Genomic DNA, 13,606 nt, shown 5'->3' on the forward strand with positions numbered 1-13,606 from the left:
TTTTTTTGTTGAGAATCTCCACCCCTTGCCCCAAGTCACAGTGTTTGAAAGGGGATCTGAACTTGTCCCCTAAATCCTTCCCTCTCTGTTTCTTGACTGACACAGCAGGAGAATGATAAGGAAAAGTATTATTCTGTTTGTGCTGCCATGACAGGGTGCTACAGATTGGGTGGCTTACACAACAGGAACTTACTTTCCCACAATTCCGGAGGCTGGAAGTCCAAGGTCAAGGTGTCAGCAGGGTTGAGTTCTTCTCTGGCCTCTCTCCTTGGCTTATAGATGGCTGCCTTCTTGCTGTGTCTTCACATGGTCTTTTCTTCGTGCAGATTTGCTGTGTCCAAATTTCCCGTTACAAGGACGCCAGTCATGTTGGATCTCAGGGCCTACGCTGATGACTTCATTTTAACACAGTTACCTCTTTCAAGACCCTCTGTCCAAATACAGTCTTCTTCTGAGGCACTGGAAGTTAGGATTTCAACCTGTGAATTTTCAGGAGATGCAGTGCAGCCCATAACAGGAAATGATTAGTAATCAAAACCAGAAGAATTGAACACCTAGATATTAAGAATCGATGTGAAGGCAGAGTCAGGGAGCAGTGGGGCTGACGGAGGCAGAGTTTTGATTTCCGACATGGTTTTCAAAGGAGTTGGTCACGGACAAAGAGGAAAGGACTCTGTGTGACGAGAGGAGCAACCCCAGGATACGGTGATCTGGGATCTGCAGGCCAGTCAGTCGTGGGATCAGCAGACGCATTAAGTGGTTCAAGCTTGGTGCATTGGAAGAGGTACTGAGTAGCTGACTGTGGGTGAGAAACCGCAGCCTGAGACCCAGTGTTTTGTTTTGAAAGGCATTGGAGTCATTCACTGAGCACATCTTTATGGAGCACCCAATGTGCTGCAGACTGGGTCATGGCACAGTCTCCCCAGGGGAGACTTTGAGTCCCATGTTAGATCCCCGAAAGTGCCTTCTGACTCCAAAGTTGTTTGAGTCTGTGGTTGGAGAGAAACCGAGTATGTAACTTTTCTAAAATTAAACATCCTAAGTAGGCCTTAATTTTATTATTAACAAATGTTATTATTTTAATCACCAAGTTGTGGAGCAGTAGAGGTTAAATTTCGAGGTAAGACCATCTGGGTTTAATTCCTGGCTTTGTCACTTATTAGCTTTGTCAGATCTATCATATGACATAAACTGACAGAGCTTCAGTTTCCTCAGCTGTGAAAAGTGGACAGTCGTACATATTTCATGGGTTGGCAGAGTGTGTACATGCAGTAATATATGTGAAGGTTCTAGTACTGTGTATTTCCCATGGGGTGCACTCTTTATGATAATCCAGGAAGGCGGAGGGAATTCCCTGGCGGTCCAGGGGTTAGGACTCCACTGCAGGGGGCCGGGTTTGATCCAAAGGCGGATATAGTTATGCAAATTCGGGGCTTTTTTTTTTAAAGAGAGGAAAAGAAATGCCAGCTTTGGATTAATACTCTTATTCATTCAATAACAGGAAAAATGTCTGACATAGAAAAATTACCATTACCAAAGAGGAAAGGGGGAAGGGATAAATTAGGAGTATGGGATTATCAAGATACAAACTGCTATACATAAAATAGACAGGCAAAAAGGATTTACTGTATATCGCAGGGAATTATATTCAATATCTTATAATGGCCTATAATGGAAAGTAATCTGGAAAAAATATTACATATAACTGAGAAAAAAAAAAGAAAAGGTCTGAGAAGTAGCCAGTGGTTGGGTGCTGGGGATTAGAAAAAGACAAGCCCCCGCCCTCAGCAAGCTTCCAGGCCGGGTCGGGGAGACCAGGAGGGCGTGTAAGTACCGCCAGCCAGGTGTGCTCATGTTACCCTGCTGGTATTGCAGAGGGCTGCTTTGGGAGAAAGGAGTTTTGCAGGAAGGGTTTCACAGGAGAGCAAGTACTTGAATTAAAATCTGAATTTTGGGGAGAAATACATCACTTAGAGTGGAACATTTATTTCAGGCAATGGTAACAGCATATTCTGAAGTCTAGAGGTATAGGATAGAGGGTACACGGCATGGTTGGAAAGTAGCAGTTTAGGGGTCCGTACGACATATGGGGGGTAGAGGGTGGAGGAGGGCAAGACCAGACATGAAAGGGGGGGCAGATCACATAGACAGTGGGGAGCCGCTGAGAGATTTTAATGGGCAAGTGATGATATTAACAGTTGAGGAAGACTAAACCGATGGTGACGCAGGATGGTTTGCAAGGAGGCAAAATGCCGACTGAACAAGAGTTTTAGAAAGATTTTGTGATGATCCAGATGGGGTGGAAGGCCTAAACGTGGGCAGCAGCTACAGGAGCCTGGAGAAGAGGACTGAATCCAGAGCTTGTGAGGTGGCTGGTGTCAGGATAGATGTGGCTGGGCTGGAGGTGACGCTGGGTGTTGAGCTCGGGTGTCTGGGTGGATAATGGAGCCATTCATACAGAGGCAGGGGAGGAGGGCAGGCGAGCAACCACTGTGATGATCTTTGGTTGGGTGAGTTGGAGATGCGTGGGGACGGTACAGGTCCTTCTTTCCCATAGGTAGCTGGCCAGCCGCTGGGTCTGGAGTTGTGTACATATGAAAGGACAGTGAATGCAAGTGCCTCTTTCTGGAGGGTTGGCCCCGACGAATAGAGCTTGAGATTTGGTGTCTAGAGTCGTCGTCAAGATTGTTCACAAATGTTTGGACCTTTCCTCTTCAGGATAGATGGTGGAATTACATCTCTCTGCCCCACTGAGCCCAGGCATGGTCATGTGACCACCTTTAATTAGAAAATGAACAGGTGAGGCTCTGGTAGATTTTGTGCCAAAGCAGAACTCACAGGGGTGCTCTCAGCTGGGGTGCCTGAGGACGGTCCGGAGGGCAACCCAGCTGTGCTCTGGGCCTGGGTCCTCACGTGAGGTCAGTGTCAGCATGGACCGGAGTCTGGTCGGCCTGTGATGGACCTACACTGACAACAAAACCTTTGTTTTAGGCTTTTAAGATGATTTTGAGATGTTAGTGGTGGTTTTCTAGCATCATCTAGCCCTTCCTGACTCAAGTTGTTTCGTAAGAGGAAGAACCTTACTAATTTTAAAACTATAAATCAGTTTTGAACTTACTTTTGTCAGTATATGCCTATGAATATGTGAGTGCACAAACCGGTAGGTAAAGGTAGCTTTGACCAAGAACATTTCTTCTGTCACTGTTAGCCTTCCACTGTAGGTATGTTTAATGAATTAAATGACAGAGAAGCACACGCTCTTTTTTTAAAAACGGCTGTATGGAGATAAAATTCCCAAACCATACAATTCATCCATTTAGAGTGTATTATAATCCCCTGGCTTTTTTTTTTTTTTTTTTTTTTTTTTTGCGGTACGCGGGCCTCTCACTGCTGTGGCCTCTCCCGTTGCGGAGCACAGGCTCCAGAGGCGCAGGCTCAGCGGCCATGGCTCACGGGCCCAGCCGCTCCGCGGCATGTGGGATCTTCCCGGACCAGGGCACGAGCCCACGTCCCCTGCATCGGCAGGCGGACTCCCAACCACTGCGCCACCAGGGAAGCTCTCCCCTGGCTTTTAGTAGATTCGCAGAGTTGTGTGATGGTTATCATCACAGTTGTAAGACGTTTTCATTACCCGAAAAGAAAACCCCTCTCCAGGCCTCCCACACATCCCCTCCCCAGCCGTTGACAACTTCTAGTCTGCTTTCTGTTTCTATAGGTTTGCCTGTTCTAGACATTTCATAGCAATTGGACCATACACTGTGTGGTCCTTTGTGACTGGCTTCCTTCACTTGGCATGTTCTCAAGGCTCATGCGTGTTGTAGCATGTGTCAGTACTTCATTTGTTTTTACTGTCAAGTAATATTCCATGGTGTGGAATACAGTCTCTTGTAAAGCCATATATATGCCCACCCCTTTGTCAGTTAGTGGACATTTGGGTTGTTTCCACCTTTTGAATTATGGATAATGCTGCTGTGAATGTCCACGTGTGTTCTTGTACAGTCTTATAGAAGCTATTCTGCAAACATGTTTTTGTTTCTCTTGAGCTCATACCCAGGAGTGGAATTGCTGGGTCATGTGGTAACCCTACGTTTAACCCTTTGAAAAACTGCCAGATTTTTCCAAAGCAGCTGTGCTCTTCCACCGCCCCCTCAGTGGTGTGTGAGTGTTCGGAATACTCCACGCCCGCACCAACACTTATTATTGCCTGTCTGTGATTATAGCCATCCCAGCTGGTGGCACAGCTTGCTTTAAATCATTTAACACGAAATTTTGATATCACACTTCTGTTCTCTTTGCACATCCTCTCTTCCATTGTCAGCTCATGTTTTTATTACTTTGTACAGGTTTATCGGTGTTATCAACATGTATGTTTGGTAGGGAAGTGCTTCCCTTCCATTATTGGACCCACATTTGCAGTTTAAAATGTGATATTTTGTCCAATGTTGGGTTCTTCAGCTTAACCAAGTGGCAAGTCCTATGGCTTTTCTTTGAGAAACTTTCAAGCTTAAACGGGAATGAGAATTAATCATGCTTTGCCACAAAAATCCCATCACTGTCACTTCACTTAATTGAGGGACTTCGGTGATGGTTCCTGTTTGTCTTCTTTCTTTAGCCAGCTTCAGTTTGTGATGGGTGAAACCAAATGGGATTTTCAGTATATATTTGAATACTTATATTTTAAAACCACATGGTTTCTAAAGATGAGAACCTTCTAGAGTTTACGCATTCAGCCAACACGCTTTATCGAGTGACTCGTCTGCCGTGGTGTTGAGACCGGATCCCTGCCTTCGTGGAGTGTGTCTTCTGGTTTGGGGACAGACCTTAAGGAACAGAGGCAGATGGGGTTACAAATTGAAACAGGGCTCAAAGGAGACCTCTCTGCAGGAGAATGGTAGGGGCTCCCAAGTTGCTTTGTGTTTGGTCGGGGATGTGTTGGGAAAGACCTCAGTGAGGAAGTGACGCTTCAGCTGAGACCCAGAGGAAGGGGCTTTCTGAGGTGGGGAAATTCTGGAAGGTTAGAGGAACTGAAATAGAGTGTGGGGGGCCATGGGAAGAGAGGAGGGCAAGGTAGAGGCCATATTGGGCAGTGCCTTGTGGACATGCTAATAATTTGCACATTATTCAAGATGACGTGAGATGGCGTTGAAGGGCTGTAAGTAGGAGAGTAGCGTCGTCTGATTCATAAAAAAAAGATCCCTCGGGTTGCTGTGTGTCAGATGGATTGCAGTGGGGGATGGGGGCGGTCAGGGTGATGGCCTTCAGGGAAGGGATGCAGGGATACACGTTACACGTTGAGGCAGGGAGGTCGGGGATCGGATCTACCTGCCTGGGAGCCCAGGTAGAGGTGTCATCAGAGCTGAGCCTTGCACTTGGGGCTCTTGCACCATTGCTTTATTCTTGTTTTCCAAGAGGATGTGTGTGTTCTTGTGCCAGAAGTAGGTCCCACCTGCTTGCTTCTGTGGCAGGGAGATAACCTCCTTTAACACTGGTTGTTGTAAACCCACTGGCAAAGACAAGGCAGAAGCCACCTTCGAGCTTTTAGGGCCTTGCTTTCTCTCTTAAGCAAATATTTGAATGACCCTCCCATAATTAACATTTATCAGCCAAATTAGAAAATGTGTTTTCCCAAGCTTCTAACACTTGGGCAAATCTGTTATTTATTTACCTGGGGAGCTGAAGTGTGGCTCCCAGGGACAGTTTTGCTATTTGGGCAGTGTTTGTAGGGTACAGGTGTTTGGCTTTTTTGTTTTTTTCTGTCGGAATCACTTGGGAGATTTTTTGAAAGCCTTCATCTTTTTCTCCTTTGCTTTTTAAAAGCCAGTATGTCTTTTTTGCCTAGCACTTACCATAGATCAGAGGTCATTTTAGTCCTTGAGAAAGGAGCCACAGACCTTCTGGGCCATGGAAGAAAGGTTTTCCATGGTTGCTTAGAAAATCAACACATTTAGTGGCTTAAAACAATACACATTTATGATCTTCTAGTTCTGTAGTTTACAAGTCCCACGTGGGTCTCATGGGCTAAAATCACGGTGTCGTCAGGGCTGCGTTAAGTCCGTGAGCTGCAAGGGTGAAGCCCTTGCCCTTTCCAGCTTCCCTGGATAACCTACACTCATGAGCTTATGGCCTCCTTCTTCCATGTTGAAAGCCAGCAATGTAGCATCTCTGAACATTGCTCGTTCAAAGGCACGTCTTCTCACTCTCCTCTCCTGCTTCCTCCCTCTTCCATTTTTAAGAGCCCTTGTGATTACATTGTGCTCATCTGAATAATCCAGGATAATCTCCATATTTTAAGGTCAGTTGATGACCAACCTTAATCCCCCTTTTCTCTGTGACTTGAGGTCGTCATGGGTTCCTGAGATTGGGACGTGATCATCTTGGGGGTCCATTATTCGGGGGTAGACTTACTCTTAAGCTGTCTGACGTTAGGAAATTGGCCCAGTGGTTGGCTTTTCTCTTTTCACTGGATTCCTGTTGGTATTTACCTTAGATTTTTTTTCTCTTCTGGGCGTACAGTAGGTGCTTTTAAGATCTCGGAGTGGAATTACCTTCTGGGAACGTGTATAAGGCCTCCCTGGAATTCATCGGTAGCTGGAATGGGAGAGGTTTTTAAAGCAGCATTAGGAGAGATGGAGTCTGCTCAGGTTTGGATTTTTCACAGAGGCTATTTTGTTTAGGAAACATGAAGGGTTACCTTTTTCTCCTTAATGCAGGATATTAAAACACTGCAAGAGGAGCCCAGGAGTCCTCCCAAGATGAATTTAAAGGTTTGTCATAATTGTAGAAATTCTTGAGAAATAATTGGACTCTAATTTCCAGTGCTTGGGTCGGCTAACACCGTCCTAATGGAGAACAAGGAATTACGGTACGATTTTGGGAACTTTGAAGCAATGGCTTGTGCTTTTATCGTTAGTTCTGTTGAATAGCTCCTTTAATGGAGTGAGCGTGCGTCCTGGACGGGGGTGTAGAACAATGCAGTTGAGACAGTTGGGACTTGAGCCGTGGATAAATGGGGATAGATGCGAGCACAGGTGAGAATATTGTTCATACAAGGTTAGTAAGTTTTGTCTGAACTTGGCGTTTTGTGCACTCTTGACATCACAGGGCTTGGAATATGATTCTTTTGCCTCTGCTAAGAGGTTAGAAAAATCAGTGCGCTGTGTCTGTTTGCCAGGCCCTATTAGACAACACTCTACCTTTCTGAACTTCAGATTTGGGCTGGAGGTTGGGGTTTTTTGGGGGAAAGATGTGTTTAGACCTCAGCATCTTTAGGTAACTCGATCATACCCAGGATAGCCAAGTTTTCCGTCAGTCTGCGGCGTCCCCTCTCAGCGGCCCCTGCCCGGCGTGCGGACCAGGCACCCTCCACGGTGCGCGGACCAGGCACCCTCCACGGTGTGCGGACCAGGCACCCTCCACGGTGCACCTTCCTTGGGGCTGCGGGTGCTGAGGCTGACATCCTGCTGAACACAGTGATGAACTGACATGTCCGGTGATCTTAGCACACTCAGAATTTGCCACCTGTAGTCTTATCCTGTGAGCATTTTCTATGGGTCACTAAAACAGCCAGAAAATCGTTTCATTTACAGAAATGGAAAATCACGTTTATTGGTAACATGTTGTGTGTCTTAAGCTCCCAAGGCTGTCTCAAAGGGTGGTTTTGGTTAAGCTGTGGTTGTCTGTGGTGCAGATCTCTGAACTCTCCCCAGGCCTGCTTCATCAGAATTCATGGGCCGAGGGGTCAGGAATTTGCATTTTAAACAGTCCTCTCCAGATGAGTCTTTGCGCTCTAAATTTGGAGCCACTCCCCCCCCCCCCCCCCCCCCCCCCCGCCCCCAAACTCCTCTGCCTTGTGTAGCAGCACAGTGCTAGGACTCCAGGGGGTCCAGTAAACGCATCCCATCAGAGAAGTAACAGAACAGTTTGGGGGGTGAGGGGACGGGGTGGAGGACCAAAGCATCATCTTGACTTGTGCCAGAGCTTGGCACAGGAGGACGTGGCACGTGTGGCCAGGCCCGTGGACTGGATAACGTGGAACTGGGCAGACTTAAACCCCCCTCATGCCCACCCTGGAGAGGACCAGCACGGGCCTGGGCTGCCTCACCAAGCAGAGGGTCCATCCTTGGACAGATCTCTGTATGGTGGGTAAAAAGGAGCCAGAGGAAGGGGCTTGGCCCGGCACAGCCAGTTTCTTATCCAGACTCAAGCCAAAGCTGGCGTTTCTTCTTGCCTTGGGTGGAGGGAGTGGTTTGGAGCTCCCTCCTTCTAGAAAGGAATTCCAGGGGTGGGAAGGAAGCATTGCCCAGCCCCCGATACCTAGGGGGACATAAGTGCTTAGTAAATATTTGAGGTATGAAGTAAGAGTTAAAACTGGGATTCTCCTAGTCCAGAGCATTTGCAGAACTGCCTCTTTTTTCCTGGTGCATATTTAAGGCCATGGTTCCAGATGCGAATTTAAATCAGCACATATATTATTGAGGATGGAGGCCCTGTTTGCCTTCGAGCGGGAAAAACAGCCTTTCCTTATTACTGCCTAGAATAATTTATGTTCAAGATAATATGCAGTCAGTGTATTTTTTTATTGTGTTCAAATTTGATTTAAGTACACGTTTGAGTTTGGATGTCAGCCACGTTGCTCCTGCACGTTAATCATTATTTATGGGGAAGCAGTTGGCCGTTTTTCACTCTTTATTGGGGAGCCGTATCATAGTGGAAATGGTAAAATTCTGAGCTAATGAGACCAAGTCCGTAGGTATGAAAAACCGTTCCTCTGAATGTGTTTCCCTCCGATCGTTTGATGTGGTGTGAGTGTGGCTCTGTTTACCCTGACGCCTTCGCCTGTGACCCACACAGAACCTTTCCTCTCTTTGGTAACACTGTCCTGGCCTCTGGTTAATGGCTGCCTCTCATTTATTCAGGTGTTTTTCTCGCCCTTTTCTTTCTTTCTTTCTTTTTTAAGAAGAGCTTCTCCAAACTTACTTACTGTGACGACCCCTCAGGAGGAACATACTTGACGCTGGAGGCGGCACAGCCCACAATCCTTTGTGTCCCTCCAGCATTGATAATTAGTTCCCTTTACTTCCCTTCTCATTCATGACATATTCCCCAAAGCTGGAACAAGAATTACCAAAACGTTCCAATAAGCCTACAATTTTACATGAGGCATAGAACACATCTGCTTTTTTAAGTGATCCCACAAATCACTCTGTGGAACATATTGTTATCAACACGGACATACCCTTCTGTGTGCTGCGTCATTCAGTTAACATTTCCTGCATGTTTAACATTTATTTATCTTTTGGCCGTGCCGTGCGGCATGTGGGATCTTAGTTCCCCGACCAGGGATCGAACCCGCGCCCACTGTGGTGGAAGCGCTGAGTCCTAACCACTGGACCGCCAAGGAAGTCCCATTTCCTGAATGTTAATCATTGCTTTTCAGGGGCCCTTAGAGCTGCTGACCCAGTGTTCACTGTCGAAAAAAATTTATGAATAGATCAGAACCGAGGTGGTGAAGCAAACTTGGGGCTCTTCATAGTTTTTTCATCTCATTTACTTGTGTAACTAGCAGTTCTGCTTCATCAATGACTGTGCTAAATTTGTTTATAGGTAGAAAATCATATTTTCTTGTTATGACAGATTAATTTAAAATCTTCCCTCTCTTTGATTAAAAAAAAAAAAAAAACACCAAAAACCCAAACAACCAGTTGTAAGAACTGCCCTGCCCCTTTCCAGGCCTGTTCACGACTCTGGGAAGTTGTATTCCTTCTGTTTTGTTGCTGTTTTCTGGCTAAATCATCTTTTGCACCACATCTTTCAAAATTTCCTGAAATAGTTATCAAGCTGTAGATTGTTAGGGCTGAAGGGAAGCCTGTCTGATTTGCTCATTTTCCAGCCAAGGAAGCTACAGCTCTTTCACCTACAGTAACTGTGGCCCCAGGACCTTGCTCCCTCCCTCTCTCCCATGAAGACTCCTCTTCCAGCTCCAGGACGCTGATTCCAGATCACCTTTGGCCCCCAATACAAGCGGGATATCTTCTGAAGATCCTGACCTCGGCTCACACCACCTGCTACCACTCTCCTGGGGCCATACTTCCACATCTCTTGGTTTTCATCCGTACCCAGGCCCCTGCATCATCCTAAGGGTCTTTGATATCCCTGTGGATGGGCTAATACACTAGCCTCGTCATTTCTTATTGAAGTCAATTCAGTAGTATTTCTCTTTAATCCAAGCCACTGCTTCTGTTGAAGATGCTTGACCTCTAAGCTCTTAAATTCTGCAGTCTTCTCTCTCTGACATTACTTCTCTGTTTCATTTTTCTCCTGTCTACACCTTCTTCCGTCCCAGTGGTCTCAGTGGGACAGAGGTACCAGAAATACCTGGGAGGACCAGAATAGTGGGGATGTAGCGGGAAGGTGTGACACTCATATCCATCCCTATGTTGAAAAGGTATCCAAGCCATTCTGACATCCCTGCCTGTCCCTAGCCTGGTCCCTTGGCCTCCCTGGATTCTCCCTGCCTGGCAGCTGTATTCTGGCCTCGTCTCTGTATTCAGCCTGGTCTCCTTTATCAGCTGCTGCCACAGTACCTTTGTACCCACTGCACAACCTTTAACCCCTGACCCACTGACCTCTCCTGGAAGACCTTGCTGTGCTGTTCTTTCTGCCCCTCGCTGCAGAAAATCGTTCGTGAATGTCACCAAGCTAAGTTGTGTAGCTTTATCACAAGTGCATGCTGTTCATATTGGCTGGACTTCTGAGAGTTTGCAGTCCTGCCTCCCTGCCCTTTGTTCCTGCCCAAGCTTTGTCCTCTCAGATGTTGGTTTGGCCCAGTGGTTCTTAATTCTGGCCACACCTCAGAATTACCTGGGGGAGGTTTGAAACTTTTACAGAGGCCCTGTTCATGCCCAGAGATCCCTGTTTCATTGGTTCAGGGCAGGCAGGCCTGGGCACTGGTGGGTGTGTTTTAAAGCTACACAGGTGAGTCTTAGAAGCAGCCAGTGTTGAGAACCAAGGTCTTTTCTGTTCCCCGGTCCTCCCTTAATCACACTTTACAGCAGAGCGTCGGCTACTGTATCATCAGACACCTGACAGTCTTCCTTAATCCTCTACCTACTGATCCTTTGAGGAAGAAACACTCTTCTTGCCAAGGTCTGACCCTGTCTGTCTCTGGATCCTTCCTTCACCTGCTCTCTTTAGGACCCAGGCCCATGAACCATCTTTCTGCCTGCATTGATGTTGGCCCAATTGGACAATGCAAATAAAAATGTCAGAATATTGTGAAAACCAGACAGCAAGGGCAGAGAGGGGCTAAGGATGGAATGAGATTCATGTCAGCAGTAAAGAAAGCACCATGTGATCCACTTGCCAAAGGCTGCAGTTAGAGAAGGTACAGATTAGACCTCAGTTTGAATCCTGGCTCTGCTACTTGCTGGCCAGCTGTGTTTCCCCTCCCTCTATAAGGAAATTCATGATAAAGTAGTCCTTCCTTATGCCTGTGGGATACCTCCCAAGACCCCCGTGGATGCCTGAAACCTTGGGTAATACCGAACCCTATACAATTGACCCTTGAACAACACAGAGGTTAGGGGTGCCGACCCTCTGGCCAGTCAAAAATCCACGAATAGTTTAGAGTTGTCCCTCTGTATCCATGGTTCCTCCATATCTGTGGATTCAACCAACCGCAGATCATGCAGAACTATGGTCTTTACTATTGAAAAAAATCTATATATGAGTGGACCCACACGGTTTAAACCTATGTTGTTCAAGCGTCGATTGTATATACTGTTTTTTCCTATGCATATATATGTATGATAAAGTTTAATTTATAAATTAGGCACAGTAAGAGACTTAACAACACTAACACTGAAAAAAAAGTATTATAACAATATGCTGTGATAAATGTTATGTGAGTGTGGTCTCTCAAAATGTCTTATTGTATGTACTCAGTCTTCTTGCAATGAAGTGAGATGATAAAATGCCTAAGTGATGAGATGAAGTGAGTGAACGATGTAGGCGTTGTAATGTAGTGTTAGGCAACCATTGCCCTTCCGGCCATACTTCAGAAGGACAGTCCTCTGCTTTGAGTGATCCTGGAGCCACGATGATGTCCATGTCGATGGTTGGATGCTGGGAGCAGACAATGTTGTTGGTAGTGGGGTGTCCCAGGTGGGATGGCTTGAGATTTCATCATGCTACTCCTAATGGCAAACTATTTCAAACTTAGGAATTGTTTACTTCTGGAATTTTCCATTTAATATTTTCGGAACTCGGTTGACTGCAGGTAACGGAAACAGCGAAAAGCCAAACAGCAGATGGCGGGGGCAGTGGGAGGATGGGGGGTTCTGTAGTTACTGCATAGGATTTTGTGAGGATGGAATTTGGTAACAGAAACTACTCATAGCCCAATGCTCAGCCCATAGTAAGCACTCAGCAAATATTCACCCTTTAAAAAATGTCCTTTCCTACCTTTCACCTCAGGGCAATTTTTCTCAGTCCAGCAGATGGAATGTTTTACCACCCGTGGAATCCCTTGGTACTTGGATGATCATTACCCTATTCCCCTTGTACTGTTTTTTTTTTCTTTCTTTCTTTTTGCGGTACGCGGGCCTCTCACTGTTGTGGCCTCTCCCGTTGCAGAGCACAGGCTCCGGACGCACAGGCTCAGCGGCCATGGCTCATGGGCCCAGCCGCTCCGCGGCATGTGGGATCTTCCCAGACCGGGGCACGAACCCGCATCCCCTGCATCGGCAGGTGGACTCTCAACCACTGCGCCACCAGGGAAGCCCCCTTGTACTGTTTTAATAAACTGCAGGTGATTTGAAGATAAGGACTAAGTGGGAGTATCCTCTAATTGAGTGATGATTATGTTTTTCATCAAGAGATGAAAATGTCAACCAATATTTGTTAAAGTATAATTTAACTTAAGAAAGACATGCTGTTTCAGGTACACAATTTCTAAGCGTTTCCCCACGGCCCCTTTTTTTTGGCGGCGGGTGTGGGGAGTGGAGGGGAGAGAAGGGAGGTGGGAAAGATCCTGGAGAAGTAGAGAATTGACGAATAAACGCTAATGTTTTAATAGAGGATGAAACACAGAAAGGAGTCCCATGTATTAGGATCTGGGATGAGAATTGGGTGTTATTTTAATTTTGTCACTGTTATTTGAGGAAATTACTTGATCTTTTGAGGGCTTATTTTCCTTTGGGAAAAAAACATAGAATTAGATGTGATGGATTTTTGATCCCTGCTGAACGAACGCTGTTTGGGAGTCTCTCTGTAGTTACTTTGCACAAGGTTTTGTTTAATGTGATACATTTGCTATCTGTATATTGGATCATTACATTTTTAATGCATTTTAAAGTTATACAAATAATATGTGAATGCATTCTTGAAAAATACTCAAACAACACAGCACATAGACTGAAAAGTGAAAGTAAGCCTTTTTTTGCGCATCAGCCCCCCCTACCCCCATATCTTACGTTGCCAGAGGTGAGCCACTGTTGATCAGTTTGATGTCAAGCCTTTGAGACCTTTTTATGAACATATCCATACACATGGCCCCTCTGTATTCTTACAGTATTCCGTCTTCAAAATTCAACTAAGAGAATTATGA

At 46.0% G+C, this 13,606-nt stretch overlaps 1 protein-coding gene across 6 annotated transcripts in view; it reads left to right on the plus strand.

Annotated features, from left to right (window-relative positions):
- NEDD4L (NEDD4 like E3 ubiquitin protein ligase) overlaps positions 1–13,606 on the plus strand; it is a 344,189-nt gene that overhangs the window by 53,787 nt on the left and 276,796 nt on the right. The gene's annotated exons all lie outside the window — the stretch shown is intronic.

The sequence above is a fragment of the Aethalodelphis obliquidens genome, unplaced genomic scaffold, assembly GCF_003676395.1.
Source record: "Aethalodelphis obliquidens isolate GAN/ISIS:26980383/991018 unplaced genomic scaffold, ASM367639v1 scaffold19, whole genome shotgun sequence".
Taxonomy (NCBI): Eukaryota; Metazoa; Chordata; class Mammalia; order Artiodactyla; family Delphinidae; genus Aethalodelphis; species Aethalodelphis obliquidens.